The 19,987-nt window shown below is 39.6% G+C and overlaps 1 long non-coding RNA gene across 3 annotated transcripts; it reads left to right on the top strand.

Moving 5' to 3' along the window:
* Positions 1 to 6,205: 6,205 nt before the first annotated feature.
* Positions 6,206 to 18,422, top strand: LOC310852040. 3 transcript variants are annotated; one of them, XR_014567958.1, is made up of 6 exons: positions 6,206 to 6,231; positions 8,055 to 8,178; positions 12,303 to 12,412; positions 13,756 to 13,861; positions 14,261 to 14,330; positions 18,263 to 18,422. It is a non-coding gene; the product is annotated as an uncharacterized lncRNA (long non-coding RNA). The 3 variants fall into 3 exon arrangements; XR_014567959.1 differs by lacking the exon at positions 18,263 to 18,422 and adding an exon at positions 14,780 to 14,849; XR_014567957.1 differs by lacking the exon at positions 13,756 to 13,861.
* The last annotated feature ends 1,565 nt before the right edge of the window (positions 18,423 to 19,987 follow it).

Genomic DNA, 19,987 nt, shown 5'->3' with positions numbered 1-19,987 from the left:
TTCACTGCTGTAATCAATAAAGTTGTGGCCTTTCCTTGCCCATTAACCTTATATCACGTGTCCTTGTGTATTCTTTCCACATTGCGGGGGTCGGGTCCTCGAACCACAACTTTCAAATGTAATGGAATTACTACAGTGTCTTCCATGAGGAGTTAATTCTACATTACTGTAATGAGCTTTTGACTGTTATATGCAATAAAACAAAGTCTGAGTCAAAACCACAAACCACTCAATCTACTGTTTGCACTAGGCCTTAACTTAAACTTCAAAATAAAAAATGAAAAACAACTGGGGATGGTGTTATCTTTATTGTTTTCAATGAACTAGTAATTAATTGTGTAACAAAAGCTCAAGGGTCATAATGTACAACAGGATCTATGTATTCTTTTCTCAGATAAGTACTGAAGTTGTAAATCACATCAGCCTATGAGAGCACACAGCAAAGGGCACACCATGAATGTATTTGTTTAAATTTAGCTTTTATTTAGCTCATCAGCGTAATTGGAAGTGACCACCATCAGCACAACATATTAAGTGAGCTTGCCGCTGTTCTGAGCTATGCAGCTCAGCTTCCTTTTCTGCATTTCAGAATGTCATCATTTTTGACACTGTTAATGCCTTTTCTCTACAAATATTTGCCCAATTACCTCTATATGCCAAGACAAGACAGAGCCCACTATTCTTAAAAGCTTAATATATTGCCTTGGGGTATTTTTTAAACAAAAATAAAACAAAAAGCCTACCAGCTGCTTTGCTTTAACTTAGTACTTAAAATCTGCAAAATCCCTTTTCTCTGCTGATATTATTAGCATTTGAAATGCAGTAAGTCTTTGATAAAATGTATAGTGCACACTTTTTAATGTTTACAAGATTAGTCCATCTTTTCCTATGTGACAGCCTGCTTGCATGAGTGACATAATTCTTTGCCTTTTTTTACAGCAGAAAGTTGCCATATAGTCAGACCATTGTACCACTTAGATAAGTGTCAGCTATGGTGACCACCAGTAGCAGCTTTATAGGATTTCAGACAGGAGTCATTATCCATCTCTTCTTAGAGATTCCCATGGATTGACCTTGGGACCCTCTGTATGCAAAGCATTGCTCTTCCCCTGTGAACTTTGATTACAACAGGAGTGGGGAACATCTGACTTGCAGGCCTTCTCATTTGGTCTATGACACAATTCTTGTCACACCACACCCACTTACCCTACACCTGGGATCATATATGATATCAGCTGTGGGGAGCTCTGACATCCTATGTAGCCTTTAGTCACCCTGAGTAGGAATAACTTTATCCTTTATTCTATATTGAGGTGTAGGGAAGGTAAAGTCATAGCAGGATCAAGAAAGCTTTGAAACCCTGACTTTCAGCTGGTTGCAAAGCTTCAAAGTGCTGCACAAGGCTCTCTGGAAGCACCAACGATCAGCTGGTTGTCAGTCCTTGCAGGGAGCCCTGCAATGCTTTGAACACCTGACAATTGACTGATAATTGGGACTTCAAAGCACCATGCAGCACATGGGTGAAAACAAGTCACATGGCGCCATTGTGATGTGAGGTTACGCCCACATTTCAAACCTAGCCTATGGGGGCGAAGAGGGCTTGGCCTACTGTCCAGCTCCAGAACCCTAGAGCCTTCCAGAGCCCATAAACCCATCTATTAATGATGCTTAGGGCTCTGCTGTGAGTCAGAAGAATATGGAAGGCACTCTGGGGCAACCCTGCTGATGAGCAGAGCAGGTGCATTTTGGTCCAGTGCTCTGTCACAAGAACTCGTGCCAGAGCTCTGAACTAAAAAAATGGGACATTCTGGGATACAAAAAGAAGCCAGGATATCCTGCTTAAAACGGGACAGTTGGGAGGTATGAATAACTATGGGGGTAGGACAGATTCCATGTGTCTCTCTCACAGAATCAGCACACCACTGGGAAGTAGGGTGCTAATTCTATGGAAAGGCCTCATGCAATCAGCCGTGCTCTTGTAGTTTTCATAATCAGACACAGCCCCAGCTATGTGGGGTTGCAATAGAATCACAGAATTGTAAATTTGGAAGAAACTCCCTTCCAACTCCCTGCAATGCAGGAATCTCAGCTAAAGCATCCATGACAGATGGCCATCCAAACTCTGCTTTAAAATCTCCAATGAAGGAGAGTCCACAAACTCCTGAGGGGGACTGTTCCATTGTCAAACATCTCTTACCACTAGAAAGTTCTTCCTGATTTAGATTCCTGGTTTAGTTGGAATCTCCTTTCTTGTAACCATTGGTTCGAGTTCTACCCTCCAGAGCAGGAGAAAACAAGCTTCTTCCCTCTTCCATGTGACAGTCCTTGAGATATTTGAAGATGGCTATCGTATCTCCTCTCAGTCTCCTCTTTTCCAGGCTAAACACACCTGTCTTCATTCACCATTTCTCATAACGCTTGGTTTCTAGACCCTTGATCATCTCAATTTCCCTCCTCTGAAACATTCCAACTTGACAACATCCCCATAAAGAGAGTGACTCCTAGGCACTAGAAGAAAAACTTCCAGCTCTATCAACTTAAAGATCATTTAGCTGCTTAGCCAAGACTCAACTAATTTTCCTATTATTATTATTATTATTAGGAAGAAATCTATCACTCCGTTATTTGATTTTTTTATGAAGTGATATACAACAGAGTGTTCTGTGAAACTTTAAATGTATATGTCTGTGAGAGCATTATGTCATTTAGAATCTCAGGGTGTTCATTCAAATTAGACCCCCTACTCTACAATCCCTGGATGGTTAGCTAGCAATGCCAGTCTGTAAGTTGAGTCTTTGGACAAGAGAAAGACATACAGCCAGCGGAAAAATACAGAGGTGGCTTTTATCATTTCTGAACAACTAAAAATAATGGGCTTTTACACAAACAGATGGGCAGCTGCAAGGAAAATTTATCCATCAGAGAATTCTATTCTTGGAAAGATATTGCCCCTTTTTGATTTCTTGCAGTATAAACCATATTGATTTTTTTGCTGTCTTAATGCTCAAAGTATTGCACAATATCTAAGATACAATATGTTGACCTAAATGGGTTTTTTTTCTTTTTACATTGCCACAAACTAGGGTGGAAAGAAAAGATGGGAAAAGCTCATCAGTTTTTCATGTATTTGCAAGTTTAAAGTTTTATAGCAAATGTGCAACATTGTGCAGAGAGAAATTGTAAATGGATAATGAAGAAACCTCTTACTGGAGCCCAAAATATCCTTCAGGCTGACATGTTACTTTGCTCATGAAAATATAGGTAGGTTCCACGCGGATCCCAGTAGCTGCCAAAAGTGGCCAGTGAAATATCTGAAAGTCCTAACAGATAGATGATTATAAAATGTACTTTCCTGCACTTTCCTGTCACAGAACCTCTGCTTGATTGAAGAATGTGCAGCAGAGTCAATACAAAGGAAAAGTGACTTGCCAGCATGCCTCATGCTTGCTTCAGTTACACTGTCTTTAATCAGAGCTTCTGAGTGGAACTGATTCCAATGGGACTTGAATTCAGCAGGGAGTGGTTTTGCTTGGGAACTCTCATTGGGGCCTCCTGAATGGAACCAATCCCAGCTTGCAAGGAACTGGAGGTTCTCTATACCTGCTCTAAGATAATCAACTTATCAGCAAGGTGTTCCTCTTTTCCCATCTTGGGCTTCAGCTCCCTCTTTGCATCATTTATTCTGTTATCACTAGGTTGGACACGGTTTTCCTTTTGGGTGAAGACAGAGGCAAAGTAGGTGTTGAGCAGTTCTGCCTTCTGTCACCAATAGCAGTTCTTCATCTTCTCCATGCAGAGGACCTACTATTTGCTTGTTCTTCCTCTTACTTCAAACATAGATGAAGAAAGCTTTATTATTTTTAACCTCTCTCCCGTAGGATCAACAAGAAAGAAACACTAGTCCCAAATCTTAGCTTAAAATTATGGAACTGTAAATTTGATGTCTGTAGTTGTGATCAGATTATTTTTGAGCAAATTCTCCCTGCCCTTCAATTTCATTTAGAATGTCAGTCTCCGCAGGTGCTAAAATTAACATTTGATTATGACATGCCATCTTTAATATTTCAATAATTAATGTAAGTTTTAACAGGAATGAAAAAAATATAGGAATGTACTAATTGTTTAAAGGCAATCAATTAACTGGCTCCTCTTTCCTGCAATTACAGTTAAGATGGCTGAAGGATATTCTTATAGTTCAACAAGATGAGGAAGCTTTGAAATATGAGAGCACAGGATGAAACTTAAACTACTTGTTGACATATGACCAAAGGGTTTCTTCAAAATACTGACAGATGAATATTCCCCTTTGTGTATACCTGTTTTTATTTCTTTGGAAAGTGTCTGATTTGATGAGAAGCCAGACTCCTTGAATTAACTAGAGTAGAATTATAATAATGTTAGAGATCAGCTATAGAAGTCATGTTTCACAACTGTATTTGTCCAGAAGTTGATGTGTATCCTGTCAGAGAAGATAACAACACAACGAATAAGACACTTTGGGTGGTATTCAACCAAGTTTTACTTAGTGTATGAATTTCAGTGGGTCTGCTCTGTGTAAAACATAGTTGAATATCATCATTTGATTCACAGCAGTTTTCATAACTGCGGGAGGCGTGCTCTGGTCCATGGGGTCACAAAGAGTCGGACACGACTAAACGACTAAACAACTAAACAACAACTACAAGTTTTCACTGCACATACTGGTCTCCATTGTACTGTTCATTGAGCTCTGAGTGGTTGCTACAATGCTGGGGGATGCTCAGTGCATATGAGAACCCTTTCCACACAATAGAAGTGAATTAGGAACGTCCAACTTGCACAAAGCCCACTGTACATATTAGAGGCTTAAAGCAGTATGGCTCTAGTCCCAAACTGTGTGCTGAGACTAGAATAGGGTAGAACCTGATTTCTAGACTTCGTTTGGTAGCATGCATAACCACTAAGGTGCAATCAAATGTATGCTTACACAAAAGTAAATTCTATGTTCAAGGCAGCTTACTCTCTGGCAAGTGTTTTAGTATTAGAGCCTTCAATTGCAAAGCTACTTGAGAAGTGTTTATTTTCATATGTTCCGCTATGTAAGCACTAGTTAACACATGCATGTTTTTTGTTTGATGCACACATAGGAAAACAGCGTTGGATCCAGATTTAGTCACACATGGAGTTAAACCCCTGAAATCAATGGGATTTAGTCATGACTAGCTTAAGTCCCATTAATTTCAGTGAGTCTGTTCAAAGCATGACTATCTCTGGATCCAATCACAGACTTTGTGCATTATCACAGATCACATCAAGCACTGTGATTCTCAGTGGAGTTGGTCCACACATTCAAACTGCTGGGCTTTAAATGCAGAGAAACCAATTGAGAGACAAGCCTGTAAACTAGCTTTTAACCCATCACTGTTTGGTACAGGCATAGAAAAGGAGGCACATGGTAAGGGGATCTTCCCCAATAATCCTGATTAAAATCCATTTTGTGTATTTTTAAAGAAATACATCATTAAGGTATAGCATAGTGAGAATAAGGTCCTACAGTAGCACTCAATGTATGAGATTAGAGCAGTAGTTATGTTCCTTGACTGGCTGCATGGGAAAACCCTACCTTGCTTCATGAACTTAATGGTCACTTTTAACACACTGCACATGACTGCTCTGCAGTGTAACAGTGCATGCTTTCACTCTCTCCCCATGGATTGTTACAGTGTAATCCTTGTAGATTAAAAAAAAATCAAATCAAACCATTCTACTCTGAATGGATTAATGAAACATCTGAAATTAAATCCCTCTTAACCACTGATTGAAATGAATAGTTTGAGCTAGAGAATGGGAAACATCTACTTTGTCATTACTCTTTTAAATTAGCAATAAAGGAAATTAACAGAAGGCAGTCATAAAGCATTTCCCTAAGGAACAAACCAGCTTCTGTACTGGTCCTCGTTTGCCCTGCAGATGTGCAACTGATATCTCATGGAAAGGAAAAAACAGTGGGAGAACAATTTTAAGCAAAAAAGCAGCTCCTGAAGTAAGAGTTAAGAACTTTCCCTCCCCCCCTTGCTGCTTCTCTGCTCTTAAAGTCCCCCTCCCCAAGGCATTGTTGCTCTTTAACACTGATGTCACAACACCATCAAGTTCCTAAGAATGTAGTCTGTGGTTACCACCAAGTGTCTGTAATTTCACAGAATCCTTCTTTATTTCAAGATACAGAAAGAGCTTGTGGCATCACAATAACATGTATGTATGATGTTGATCGTGGATGGCCTGGAAATCCAAACATCCTTCAAGATTCCATAATAAATTACTGAGTGTCCGGTGGTAATGAATATCCATTTAGCCTCTAGTATGATTTTATGGTAGGTCATAAATCCAAGCTGTGCCTTTATCACAAGTGGAATCTAACTATGTCTCAAAAAGAACTGAAGTCCGCTTATAAAGATATCTCCTCCACCACCTGGTTAAAACTTACAATGTTTTCCTTGAACATTGTGTATTAGCTTGACATTCCAAACAAATGGCCAACATATGTAGTGTAAGGCTAAACATGTTTACTGGGAAGTAAATTAAATATAGATTTCTATATGTGGCTTACTTAGAGATAAGCATACATAAGAACGCAGCCTATAGTTTTACTGGAGTCCCCAATCTCTTTGGAAGTTAGAAAGGTGCTTACAGGAGTTAAGAGTGTTTCCTGCAGTTGTGCTCTGGTTATGGAATCCCATTCCTAGGTACCACTGCTGTTATTTCCTGGGTGCTGGGGGAAGTCTGTTGTGTTCTTTTAGTGGTACTACTTCCTCCTTTCTGTTTCATTTTCATTGTTTCTAATTCCTGTTGCCTTTTGCAGCTTTTAGAAACCATGTTTGGTTGAAGGACAGAGTAAATTTTAACAAATTCTATTCTGCTCAGCAGAACAGCAATTTCTTCAGAAAGCCGGCCTATTATTGTTCATTTGATATGTTGTGAGCCACTTTGGGCACAAATTTGTGGAGAAGCAGCATAAAAATAAACCGATGACATGAGATGCTCAGGGCTGAAGCAAGGAGAAGCCCTGCCCAGCTTTCTTTCTTTCTTTCTTTCTTTCTTTCTTTCTTTCTTTCTTTCTTTCTTTCTTTCTTTCTTTCTTTCTTCTTTTTTTATTGGTTTTTACAAATATTTCCCAACAAAACATCATTTTTATATAATAACAAATAAAACATTTGGCTATATAAGCCTGAAAGCCCTGTCCAGCTTTCATCTAGTCTACAGCCCTCTGTCCCTTGAGGGTGAAGCTTTGAAATGTGGCAAATGGGCATCTTTTGTCCAGCTGGAGGCTCCCTGTGTGATTTAGTCCCCCACATAATCAGATCTTTGTCTTCAAACTCATCATGAGAGGAGCTGTAAATGATAATAAGGTGATGTGTGACAGGAGATGGGGCTTAGAAGTCACAATCCCAAGAAACAAAGATCCAAGAGGGAATAGGAATGTGAGTGACTTCCAAGTCCCATCTCCAAGTCCCAAGCCTTTGCATCTTTGCATGCAACATGCAACATTTCCCCTTTGGCTAAGAAATATGCACATTGCCACAATACAGGTATGTAATTAGTGTAGATGGGGTAGGGGGTGCGGGTTTCTGGGAAAGAGAAATGTCATATGGGAAGCTGCCCATAATACGCTGTAAATTGCTTCCTTCCTCAAGACAGTTTATCAAACACTTATTTCATCACTAATTCCCCCCTTTGATTTTTTAATTTGCAAATGATGTTTTCATAAACATTCCCATTTTCTCAAGCAGGTGAAATAAAACCAGTTCATATTACCAATAATTTGCTAAATATTATTGTTGCCTGTCTGACTCAATTTCACTTTGCCATTTATGCAGTTGTGCGCATTTTGAACAGCTAAGCTACCAATAACCTTTGAAAGGCCACTAGAGATGAAATGTTCTCTTTGGGAAATTCTCTTTTGCTTCTTATTGCTTGTCTTTAAAACTTTATTAAGATTCTTTGTGAAAGAGGAAATTAATTATTCTGTATTAACATTTTATCTCAAGCATCACCTAAACAAAGTCTTCTTTTCTAAGGGAAGTACTTTCCATAAACTCAAAGGCTGCATTCCTACCTGTCCTCACCACGTTGTTGCTTTGGCAGATGAGGATGGTGTCCGTGGAAACTGGTGCCTATTGGTATCAGATTGACAGATGACAGGTAAAACAACTTAGTTGCCCCCCCCACCAAGATTCTGTCTTCTCAAGTTGATTGAAGGGACCTGATGTGACATCCTGAAATGACGCATGTGACTTGCAAGGAACGAGTCCCCCCCAATTGCCTTGGCCCCTAGGAGCTGGTGTGTATGTTCCCCTCCCCATCTTCCTCTCTGTTGATGTATATAAAAGCAACACTGAGACTGGGGAGGGAGAAACTGAAAAGCATCTTAACCCTCTGGATTTGTTATTAAGTAAGAAGGCAGGAAAGTGGGGCTGGCTGAGAACAAAGTTTGGTGGGGTGGTGTCTCATTCACCTTAATGAACCAGCCTGCACTGGATGGTGCATATTCATCTCTGTGTCAGTTTCTGCCAGAGAAAAAGAATAATAATAAGAAGAATAAGAATAACCCTGCCCATCTGGCTGTGCTTCCCAGAAGCACTGGCTGGGGGCCTCCTTTGCAGCAGAGGCCACAACCATGCCCTGGGCAGATAGTTTTGCTGCTGATAGGAAGCAGCACAAAGCCCCACAATGCACACACTGCTGGAGGTCAGCAATGAAATTATGGAGGGAAAGAAGGCGCCAGAATCGTGGAAAGAAGCGTTCATCACATTGATACCAAAATCAGAAACTGAAAAGACACAGCTCAAGAACTACCGCCCCATCTCCCTTTTAAATGTGGATTACAAAATATTTGCTGATGTTTTGGCAAACAGACTTAAAAGAGTTTTAAGTCAAGTAATTCATAAAGACCAAGCAGGCTTTCTCCCAGGCAGACATATGTTTGCTAACACAAGGAACATTATTGATGTCTTGGAACTTTTGCAAACTGACATAAACACTAAAGCAGTGCTAATTTTTATAGACGCGGAGAAGGCCTTTGACAACATCTCTTGGAAATTTATGAAGGGAAATTTAAAAGAAATGGGAGTGGGGAGGGGTTTTGAAAATGGGATTGACGCAATATATTCAGAACAAAAAGCAAAATTGATTGTTAATAATGTGGTAACAGAAGAGTTCAAAATTGAAAAAGGAACACGACAAGGCTGCCCGATTTCCCCTTTGTTATTTATCTCAGTCCTGGAGGTGCTCTTAAACTTGATCAGAAGGGACCGGTTGGTGCAAGGGATCCAGGTCGGAGCGAAACAATATAAACTTAAAGCTTTTGCAGATGACCTAGTTTTGACACTGCAGGAGCCGGAATCTAGTACGAAAAGAGTTTTACAATTGATTGACAATTTTGGTCGGGTGGCGGGATTTAAGTTAAACAAACAGAAAACTAAGGTGTTGGGGAAAAATTTGACAGATATTGAATCAGAACAGTTTCAGAGAGAAACAGAATTATCATTGGTGAAAAAGGTAAAGTACCTAGGGGTGAACATAACAGCAAAAAATCTGAGTCTATTTAAGGAAAATTATGAAAAATGCTGGTCTGAAATTAAGAGAGACTTGGACAGTTGGACAAAATTGAAGCTTTCTTTGTTAGGCCGAATTGCTGCTATTAAGATGAATGTATTGCCAAAAATGTTGTTTTTGTTTCAAACACTACAGATTATAGACAAGACGGAATGCTTCCGGAAGTGGCAGAGAGATATTTCTAAATTTGTCTGGCAGGGCAAAAAGCCCAGAATTAAGTTTAAGATACTGACTGACGCAAAGGAAAGAGGGGGCTTTGCCCTGCCAGACTTAAGGTTGTATTACGAAGCCGCAGCTTTCTGCTGGCTAAAAGACTGGCTACTTCTCGAAGACACTGATGTGTTGGATCTGGAAGGGTTTAATAATAATTTTGGTTGGCATGCATACTTATGGTATGACAAAGTTAAGATCAATAAGGCCTTTAAGAACCATATTGTCAGAAAAGCAGTGTTTAATGTCTGGACAAAATATAAAGACTTATTGGAAAATAAAACCCCAAGGTGGCTTTCACCTCTGGAAGCTAAGGCCCGAAAAAGACCCAATATGGAAGCCAATTGGCCAAAATATTGGGAAATATTAGAAAAAGATGGAAATAACTGGAAATTGCAGAGTATGGAAAAAATGAAGGATAAAGTGCGAGACTGGTTACATTACGCTCAGATTAAAGAAGTTTTTAAAAATGACAAAAAGCTAGGGTTCCAGGTGGAGAAATCGAAGCTGGAAACTGAACTGTTAGAACCTAAGACTAAGGTACTTTCAAGAATGTATAACTTGCTGTTGAAATGGAACACACAAGACGAAATGGTTAAATCGGCTATGATAAAGTGGGCACAGGACATTGGGCATAACATTATGTTTGAGGAATGGGAAAGGTTGTGGACCACTGGGCTAAACTTTACTGCATGTAATGCTCTGAAAGAAAATATAATGAAAATGATATACAGATGGTACATGACCCCAGTTAAGCTTGCCAAAATATACCACTCGTCTGACAATAAATGTTGGAAATGTAAAGAGAATGAAGGAATGTTCTTTCACCTCTGGTGGACTTGCCCTAAAGTGAAGGCCTTCTGGGAAATGATATATAATGAACTGAAAAAGGTATTTAAGTATACTTTCACTAAGAAACCAGAGGCCTTCCTTCTGGGTATTGTCGGCCAGAAGGTGTCAAAGAAGGACAGAACTTTCTTTATGTATGCAACAACGGCAGCAAGGATACTCATCGCAAAGAACTGGAAAACTCAAGATCTACCCACGCTGGAAGAATGGCAGATGCAGCTGATGGACTATATGCAGCTGGCGGAAATGACTGGCAGAATTCGAGACCTGGGAGAAGAAAGGATTGAAGAAGACTGGAAGAAATTTAAGATTTATTTACAAAATTATTGTAATTTGATGGAATGCTAAGAAGGATGCTTGATTATAAACAATTGGCCATCACTAAATTAGATGAGCATTATTAGACTATATTGTAATGATTGGTTATAAGATTACAAATAAGATGGTAATTTGCTTGAAAAATTTTATGAACAATGTAAGTGCGAGCAGATGACGTGAGGAAGTCCAAAGATGTTATGAAATTTTGTAAAGACACAAACAATGCTGTTTTTTAATTTTGTATCTCTTTTATTAAAAAAACCTAATAAAAATTTTGGAAAAAAAAAAAAAAAAAGCCCCACAATGCACAAAGCTTTATTTCCCTTTAAGACAGGAGACAGGTGAAGGGCCTTTCTTAGCTCTCACAAATGATCCCCACACAAGTTACTCTTTCCTTTCAGGACTGTGAAGGGATTTGTGTACTGGCAGAAGAGCGAAGTGGTTCCTTATCTATTTGTGGGGTTTCTTTTAGCTTTCTTATGAAAGACTCTAAAGATTGTGGTTTTTAAGAAAGCATTTTCTCATAAAGCTTTATCTTTTTTGAAACAAAGATGCTTAGGGTGAGCTGAAGGGAGTTTGCCCATCTGTACTGACTGCATGGCATCTGACAAGGTGGCTCTCTAGATTGCTTTCATGGGGCCCTGGCATCCCTTGTTTGGTACTTGATAGACCTGGACCTCCAAAGGTCAGATTTAATAAAGAAAAGCTGCAAATAGAATGAAGGTCTTGCCTAAAATCTGACCATGGTATTGTCGTCAATTCAGATGATATGAATCTCTTATGTGGACATAACAAAATGGTGGTGCCTCATTAACTCACCAAGAAAAGATAAGATGTGTTTGCATTCTTGCTTAATAGAGTATTTGAAAGATTTAGTTTTGTTTTGGGGTGTTGTCGCTGTTTCTGCAGAGGGAGTATAACTGAAGAAAGCAACACTTTTAATCATCATAGCTAGCAGCAAACATGCCCGGTATTTATCTGCAAAAAGTGATTCATCAAGTGTGAACAGCACTGGGAGTTTTATAATGACAGCGATGGTGAATGTTTACATTCTACCTCTTTAGAGTTTGCAGTTTCTAAATCCCTAAGTGCTTGATGGAAACAGTGATATGTGGCATGGTTAGTACAGCAATCTTCTAGAAATAGAATGTGGCAATCAATGCATAACGGTACGAAATTATATTTAGCAGGCTCTTTTAGTAAACAAGCAGTGAGGGTTTGGCATCATGGCTGCATTTGCCGGGCGGCGGTGGGGAGAGGTAAGATGAGGCATGTCCATTTACATTTAAGGCTGTGTCAAAGTGATCATAGCATTTTGGTTTATTTTCATGAAGCTTCTGACCAGAGATGTAGGGGGGAAACACCACAATTGCCCTTCATGCAGAAGTTCAGGATCTTTACAACTCAGGCATTGGAGGATAAAAACCATTACAGCAAAAAGCAAGTAACGAATTCCTAAAGTGAAGTCCAAAATCTCTGGATCATTCTTGCCTATTCACAAATGTCATACCACCTCAGCATTGTTGAACTTTAAGAAGGTAACAGCTAATGTTTATGTGCTCACTCACCCACCTCTGCTGTTGCCAGGGCATTTCAAAATTCAGTATGAAATTCAAACAGTTTTGAGAACTGCTAGGAACTTTTTGGTAAGCTTTGGGAGGTAGCAGGTGGGGGAGCTGGGAATGAATTTGTTCCTTTTTTGCAATATATATTCACCACCATCAATTTACATACTACCTTTCCACAATAAACCATGTTCCAAGAGGTCTCACAATGTCATAACATTTTACACAATTCTGTAACAGTTACAAGATATAATAGAATTTAAGTAGTCATATAAACAATGAACCAATGAAAATATCTCACATTAACAAAGATACAATGAAATTAAACAATCCACTGAATATTCATAATGAGGTCTGACAAGAACATTACCCAGATTAACAGCAAAAATATTACATTTCCCGAAGTAAATCTTGTCCCAGGATAAACCCCAATCAATAGCCCACCCCGATGGTCTCTAGATATCCTGGACAGCAGAAGTAGCCTTTGTAGCTGGAGACGGTCAAGGTCTTCGCAGGTCAGGTGGAGGGGAGCAGACAAGCAAGGAGCGAGGTCTTGCAAGACTAGCAGAATTGCAATGCAGGTATTATTATTTTTAGACCTCATTAAGGTTTTGGAAAGGTGGAATAGATATGCTTTTAAAAAACCCAATAGCACAATCATTGGCATGTTTACTTGGAAGGAGTTTTGCTTACTCTCTGCTCTTCTAGTAAGTGTGTTTTAAGACTGAAGCCCAAGGCCCTGAGTTTTGAACTTCTGAGTTACAATGTACAGGACTGTGCGGTGTGATTGTTCTGTGCATTGTAACATGACCCAAAGAAGCAACCCAGAGAAATGACAGCAATGAAGAGTGCTTCTTAGCTATAAAGTCTGGGAACGTGAAAGTTCCTGGCAATTTTGTAAACAAGGAGCCTCTTACGATGAAATCTTGATGCTTTTTCTTTTTTAGCTCTGGAGTACTTTCAAGATGCACTGCAAGTGCTTGAATGGAATATTAAGCTTCTTTTTCTTTTCTTTTCTTTTCTCTTTTCTTTTCAGTTTTGTGCATTGTGTTGTTAGGCACATACACTGAAGTAGACAAAATGATAGGAAACAACAATGGCACAACGTTACATTTCTTTTTTGTTTTCTATTCTCTCCTTCAGCTTCAGGGGTTAGAGAGGTAAAGAGCAGGATGCTTTCTCGAAACATTCTGTTCTCATACTTTTTTGTTGGGAAAAATAGGTAGAGGAAAACAAAGAAAGTAGAGATTGCCAAGGGAAAAAAATGAGGCCAAGGAGATCTTATGAATCATCCATGGATTTTCTTGTTCCTAAACAAATCCCCAACGGTAAGTCCCCCCCTCCCCTTTGTATAATGTTGTTGTGTAAAGTCCATTTCTCCTTGCAGTAAGTGCTAAAAGTGTTACAGGATCTGATAGCCATGGTATGTGGGAGCATGTACTTCTATGCATGCCAAATTGTTTTTTTAAAATGGAATGTTACTTTTTTGTGAGAAAGTACATGGACATGAAAAAGAGTAGAAAGTAAGTTTGTGTGTGTGTGTGTGTGAGAGAGAGAGAGAGAGAGAGAGAGAGAGAGAGAGAGAGAGCGCACACACCAGCCTTTGTGTTTTTATTTTAAATAACTTACTGGTTTGGGGGAGTACATGAAGAGAGCAGCAGCAGCAGCAGCAGCAGCCCTCACTGCCTCTCAGGACTAATTATATTTTCACTTTGTTTACTCCTAAGTGTCAGTCTGACCCAAGCAATACCAGAATATTAAACTGCAGAAGAAAACAAAGCAGAAATATTATATAAGGTAAGAAGAAATCAGATTATGGGAGCATAATTCAGATCACTCTTTGTATATCCAACTTTCCTTTCTAATTAAGCCTTGCAAGTTTGATTATAACTTTTAAGATTATTTCCCTGGGAGGTTGCAAAGAGGGAATCATGGGAGAAAAAAAAGATAGAGTGCTCTGTGAAAGTGAAGGAAGATGAGGAAGTAATATGGGAAAGAAAGAAAAGAAAAAGACCTTGCTGCTGCCACCACATCCCCTGACCCAGGGATTATGAGAAAGAAGCTGCCATTTTGAAAGAACTGATGCAGATTTGAAATGATTGAGCCCTGTTTCTAATGGATAAAGATGGGTCTGTGTGTAGGAGGCAGACAGATGGCGTTCTATGGGTCATTGGTTCATGACAGAGCAATATTTTAGAGCATGGCATCTATCAGGCACTCCTAAGGTCTCGTTAATTTGCCCACAGGAGTGCTGGTACCATGACCCAGTTGGGATCCTCTGAAGATATAAAATGAACTAAATGGAAATAAGGGATCTCCCTGCAAAAGAACCAAATTGAACCAAATTGTGGGTGCCTTCAGAACATCTTGTATGTATAAAATGGCTATTTGATGTGCATGGTAATCTCTGGCTTGCCTCATTTGCTTTGGCTGTTTGTAATCAGGTGCAGATGATCATTTCCTTTTTAGTCTGGATTATGTTCCTATTAATCCCATATTTTCATTGGTGAAATGTTGGAGAGTGCTGCGGGTATCCAACTTGATTAATAACAATTCCTCTTTTATATATATTTTTGTCACCATGCAGAAGCCACCAAGGATGGTGTTGAAAGTAACCACTACATGTAATTTGAAAATGAATCTTGGAATTGTGCTAGGACATCAAATAATATTTCCATCATTTAGAGTGGCAGCAGTGGGGAAGATAGCAAAATCACCCCCATCATCAAAGGGCTCACAGAGAAGACACTTACAAAGGGAGCAGAAGTGTGCAATGTGTACTAATGGAAGGACTCCCTCACCATTGAAACACATTGAGCTATTCTTGCATTGCTGACACAACATGGAGAGCAGCTGTTTTTGAGCTCTCATATAGAATATTCAGCAGATAGTTCCCCCTAGAAAAAGGTCATACACATTACATTGCTACTCACTTGCTCATTATAAACTGAGTTGTGCATCACTAGAGATCATTTATTTCTCACATTTGTGTTCCTTGCTTCCTTGAATGAGCTCAGGGTCAACCATATGGAGGTTATTTTGCTTTGTTTGCTTTAGTTAAAATTATTTAGATCTCATATGGAGCAAAATTTGCCAAAGCCATTCTCAGCAACCCAGTGATTTCGGGGAAGTACACTGGAACTTATGAATCCTGGAATATATACAGTGGTACCTTGTGTTAAGAACTTAATTTGTTCCGGAGGTCCGTTCTTAACCTGAAACTGTTCTTAACCTGAGGTACCACTTTAGCTAATGGGGCCTCCCGCCACCGCTGCACCGCTGCTGTGCAATTTCTGTTCTCAACCTGAAGCAAAGTTCTTAACCCGAGGTACTATTTCTGGGTTAGCAGAGTCTGTAACCTGAAGCGTCTGTAACCTGAAGTGTCTGTTACCTGAGGTACTACTGTATTGAATTGGGACAACAATTCAATTAGGAAATAAACTTCCAAATTTCCACACGTTAAAATAGAAAAAAGGGGTAAATGGAAGAGAAATACTGTATTTTGAAAGAATTCTAAAGCCCCAAACAAAGCATTATTGTGAGAGGCTATATTCTAGTATAGCTAAGGCAGCCCCTTCCCTTTTAAAGTATTTGTTTTCATTTATTTTATAAAATTTATATACTGCTTGATAGAGCAACAATCGGAGGTGGGTGAATGCTAAGATACAAACATTTTGTTAAAAATAAATAAAAACATGAATGAAACTGGGATTGGTTGGGAAAGGATAGAAAACAAAGAGAAGTTGAACAAATGTCACCCAATTCCACCAAACACTTGCTAAGAGACAATGTTTAAAAAGCCGTTTAAGACTTCACCTCTGCAAACACCACAATTTTAAAATGTTGGGTGGAGTGAGATCATTCAATGCCTCCTTTAGCTCCTCTCCTCTCCACACTGCTTTTCATCTTATACAGTGTTGTAGTTAATTATCGCAACATTTTGGAGACAGTCTCTCTGGCTTTCTGAGAGACTGTTTGGAGCTACAAATCACTACAGATCAATTGGGGACAACCCGATCCACTCTGTAGCAATTTGCAGCTGTTTCAACACAATCAAGACGAGGCACAAATCAGCCCAATTCTGTTCAGCCCAAATGCATGTACTGTTGATCTCTGGGCAATCTGGAATTCTCCATAACTGGAGGTCAGGTTTACACAGAAGAATGGTGCACATAAGGTTCTCAACACCAGACACCCGCATGCAAAACATGGGCATCTGGAACAGAGCCAGAAAAGCTACACAATATACAGGACTGTTAGGGGCTGGGTAGAGGAGGAGTGGTGGAAACCACCTCCCCATCCTAACCCTTCCAGGGAGGAGGAAGACAAAGACAGTAAAGATTTACAACAGTGGTTTGCGGGAGGTCACAGCTCAGAGGCAAATGAGGGGGGAATGTTGGGAAATAATGGGAGAGGAGGAGCAGGCAGAGCTGGAGTAGCAACTGGCTGACACGTTGTCACTAGAAGGCATTCCAAACCCATCATCTCCCATCATCTCCAGCACCTTCAGTGCCCAGAGTCCCGTTTCACTTAATTTAAACATGAAGGGGAGTTCTTACAACTCTGATTCTCTGGGTTTAAAAGTTGTTGAAATGTCCATATAAATTTAGTGTGGTGTGGTAGTTAAGAGCGGTAGACTTGTAATCTGGGGAACCGGGTTCGCGTCTCCGCTCCACATGCAGCTGCTGGGTGACCTTGGGCCAGTCACACTTCTTTGAAGTCTCTCAGCCCCACTCACCTCACAGAGGGTTTGTTGTGGGGGAGGAAGGGAAAGGAGAATGTTAGCCGCTTTGAGACTCCTTAAAGGGAGTGAAAGGCGGGATATCAAATCCAAACTCTCTTCTTCTTCTTATATCTTATTTAAGTGTTTTTAGTGTGGACTTTCCTTTTTTAAAAAACACCCTCTAGCAATAACCTCTTACTGCAGGAACAAGAGCAGAAGTGTTCCCACCTGACCACAAAGGATTAGTCCTGCTCAGCCATTTATGGTATTTTATAGTTGTACTATAATTTATAAATCCACATGGGTTCTGCTCATTGGACTCAAGCCATTAAAATAGAGCACTTGAGATCCCCTAAAGGGACACATTATATGAACCTAAGAGAAGTTAGCAGCAGAGGTAAATGGTAAAACATGCAAGAGAAATCTAGTTAAGAGCCTAAAATGTAGCAAATACTCATCAGCCTGACAGGCCCTCTAGCTATATAAAAGAAAAACGCAAGGTTTTGCAATAGATACTATTAAAATGCTGAAAGAAAGCCAGATCTGCCACAGCTTAGCCCCGTGTAGAGCTGAGACAATGCCTACGGGCAATGAATACCCTCAAGTTACTGGAAAGGAGGAAGGTAGGTCATTTGATAAGGTCAGGCCAAGTACAAGAAGCCTTAAAGCCACAGGTGTGTCTAAATGAAAATTAAATGGATTATCTTTGTTTACAATGAAGCCAAGGCAATTCACAAGTTGGGACACCTATTGGGATGAATGGAACAATGTGGTTCTGCACAAATGAATTTGATGAGAATTTCATTTCCTGAATTTCCAGATAAACTTCCAAGTTAAGTGTATAAATAATTCCAGAACTATAGTCAGAGCATGGAATTAGCAAGAGCTTCTGCCCTTGTTGTATTGGATGATATAATTGACTCACATCGATGTACCTCCACTCAAAACTATGTATAGGTCTCTTGTGTTAGCCCTAAAGTGGTAAATTTGGTTTCTCATTCTCCAGGGTTGATCTGACAATCTACCACTACATTCCATCTTATCTGAAATTTGGTGGCATCTCCATACACAAACTGATCACTTGCTTTTCTCAGAATCGGATCTACTGTTGAAAGGGAAGCGGGGAGGACTAGTATTCCTTACATAATATCCCATGCATAATTCCAGGAGCTCGTTTTTTAAAGTAATATATTTTTAACAATAAATTGAAATTTTGACTTGTTTTTTTTTTTATTTAATATTAAATGTCTTGAGAAAGCAGTGGAACTTGGTGACAAAGCATCTATCTTGCATGCAGTGGTCCCAAATTCAATCCCTGATGTGTTTCCAAGTAGGATTAGGAGAAACTCTTGCTTGATACTGCCAGCCAGAGTGGGCAATACTGAGCTAGATGGACGAGTGGAGTCAGTAAAAGGCAGCTTCCAATTCTCCTTTTTTCTCCAGAAGAAACATTCAATAACAGCTTGATTTGAGAGGAATGCATACATCTCTGTAGGAACACATCCTTGAATATGGTGCTGATTTGAATTCTCTCAATCTTCCCTTTCTCCATCCTTATATTCCACCTTTCTATGAAATGAAATGTTCACACTGGCTCACAGCAGAAGTAAAAACACACAATCACAAAACAATTGGTGTCAGTAAATCACATAAATGTTGTTAAGAATTACTTAAAGATAGCAGCAGCATAAAAAACATACCATGAAGGAAACTCTATGAAGTCTTGATGGAATAAAATATAGTGGAAGAGCATAGGAGTTGGCAACTTGTGGTTGCCCTTATGCTGATGGAGTACAGCTCCCCTTGGCCATACTGGCATTTTATAACTCAGTATGGCAATTTGGAATCCCAAGTTGCTTGTTTCCCTCTTCCTTTCTCCCTTTCCTCCTATTTTAATGTTTACTGCATTGTGAGCCTATGCATCGTGGGTACAGCATCTTGAAAAATTATCTATGTTTATCCATTAATTAATTCAAAGTCCTGGTACTTTCTTTCCCCATTGTTGGTAAAGCAACTTGGGGGCAAAGGAATGATTTTGAACCCCAAAGTGGCCAATGGGAGAAAGAGCCAACTTGACAGCCTCTTCTTCCTTTTGCCTGCATGCCCATAGAAATTTTTTTTATACATTCCTGTGAAATACACAGAAGTCTGATGAGGAGCCCCCATGCCCAGGCTCATTGGGGCAGGGCATGTCTATGAGCCTGTGCCCCACTCATGGATGAAACTGAAGGATCTCCTGGGGTCATGTAATTTTAGCCTATGTGCAGTGTAACTTACTTCCTGGTAAATTTGCTTAGTACTGCTAATGCACATAATCAAACACATATACAAAATGCTCTTGAAATCTATACAGTACAAGAAAACATGATACTACAACACAATCCTGTACATATCTGTGCAAAAGGAAGCCATGTTGAATTTGATACAGTTTATTACCCATTAAGCTGATATAGGGTTTCACCATTAGACTCTGTGCCTCTCGCTTTGCCACCACAATGTACTCAATTAAACCTTCTGGCCTTGTTTAGATTCTTTATGGCAAACTGTGTGCTCAACAGCTCTTAACTCTTTTGATAATAATTTGCTTTACTTTACAAATAATTTGCCTTACTTTGCAAAAGTACGCTTTGCAAAATGCTATGGTAATCACTGTCGAATCCTGACCTTGCTCATCTGCAAAATTGCATAATTAAAAAGAGTGAAATTATATGTGCAGCTGAAAAGCTTGTGC

The sequence above is a fragment of the Podarcis gaigeae genome, assembly GCF_964106915.1.
Source record: "Podarcis gaigeae genome assembly, chromosome: 9".
Taxonomy (NCBI): domain Eukaryota; kingdom Metazoa; phylum Chordata; class Lepidosauria; order Squamata; family Lacertidae; genus Podarcis; species Podarcis gaigeae.
This window is presented reverse-complemented; position numbering and strand designations above follow the sequence as displayed.